This window comes from Arvicanthis niloticus, chromosome 15 (assembly GCF_011762505.2).
Source record: "Arvicanthis niloticus isolate mArvNil1 chromosome 15, mArvNil1.pat.X, whole genome shotgun sequence".
Classification (NCBI taxonomy): Eukaryota; Metazoa; Chordata; class Mammalia; order Rodentia; family Muridae; genus Arvicanthis; species Arvicanthis niloticus.
In genome coordinates, this window is record NC_047672.1 from 7,680,021 (window position 1) to 7,681,560 (window position 1,540).

Genomic DNA, 1,540 nt, shown 5'->3' on the forward strand with positions numbered 1-1,540 from the left:
GCAGTCATGTCATGTGCAGAGGACAGCATTTCACAGCATTGAACTCCATCTTCTGTCACACTGTTCCTGTGAGATTTCCTGTGCCTTGTTGAGGAAGAGGGAGAGGTGTTGGTATAGATGCCTGTGCCATCTATAGCTGAGGAACCATAGGGACTTATTCTCAGCACTTTGCCAACGGCAGCAGGAACTGTTTTCTGGCTTCCCTGCTAGTCCTGGCTCCTCCTGCTGACTTGTGCTGATTCGTCTGAGGCCTAGCTGTCTCTGCTAGGTAGTGCCACTGCTGCTGATTCGTGTTCGCTAGCCTAACACTACCGAACTGGACTGCTGGTGTATTAATGAAGTGTTTGTGAGTGGATTGAGCTGCTGCTGCTGCTGACCTGTGAACTGAACTGCTAATTTCCTAACAAAGCAGATGGGATTTGCTCCAAAGAACAATTTCTACATAGGTCCACTTCCCCTGTGTCCTAGTAACGTTTCTTTTTCACTACCTCTGGTGGGTGATGGGCTAGAAGGGAGGTTAAAGCATTTAAGAACTGTTACTAAAAGTAGGGTTGAGAAGGAATTAGAAATACAATGATTCCTCCCTTTCAGCCACGGTAGCCATCTTCCAGTTAACTCGCCAAAATGACGAACACAAAGGGAAAGAGGAGAGGCACTCGGTATATGTTCTCTAGGCCTTTTAGGAAACATGGGGTTGTTCCTTTGGCCACATACATGCGAATCTACAAGAAGGGTGACATTGTAGACATCAAGGGAATGGGTACTGTTCTAAAAGGAACGCCCCACAAGTGTCACCCAGCATGCCGTGGGCATCATTGTAAACAAGCAGGTTAAGGGCAAGATTCTGGCCAAGAGGATCAGTGTGCGGACCGAGCACATCAAGCCCTCGAAGAGCAGAGACAGCTTCCTAAAGCGGGGGAAGGAGAATGATCAGAAGAAAAAGGAAGCCAAAGAGAAGGGCACATGGGTTCAGCTGAAGCACCAGCCTGCACCACCCAGAGAAGCACACTTCGTGAGGACTAACAGGAAAGAACCCGAGCTGCTGGAGCCCGTTCCATACAAATTCACGGCCTAGTGTACAAAAGAGAAATAAAGGACTCCACTGCAGAGTTTTTCCTTGGGTTCAAAAAAGAAAAAAAAAAAGAAATACAATGATTCCTAATGATATTCTACTATACTCATAGGAGCCAGAGGGGTCAAGAACACCACAAGAACACAGTCCACAGATCAACTAACCAGAGCTATAGGGACTCACAGAGACTGGAGTGACAATCGGGGAGCCTAGGTGCAGGGGTCTAAACTAGGTCCTCTGAATACATGTTATGGTTCTGTAACTTGGTGTTCTTGTTGGACATTTAACAGTAGAACTGCCTCTGACTCTTTTGCCTGCTTTTGGAACCCTTTTCCTCCTGCTGGTTGCCTCATCCAGCCTTCATTGGCAGGTATAGGCGTCGTCTTACTGTTATGCCATGGTAGGCTGATATTCCTGGGAGGCCTACTTTTTTCTGAAGGGAAATGAAAAAAGAATGGATCTCTGGGA

At 47.1% G+C, this 1,540-nt stretch overlaps 1 pseudogene; it reads left to right on the forward strand.

The window, feature by feature from the left end:
• Positions 1-575: 575 nt before the first annotated feature.
• Positions 576-1,075, forward strand: LOC143434461 (large ribosomal subunit protein eL21 pseudogene; annotated as a pseudogene).
• The last annotated feature ends 465 nt before the right edge of the window (positions 1,076-1,540 follow it).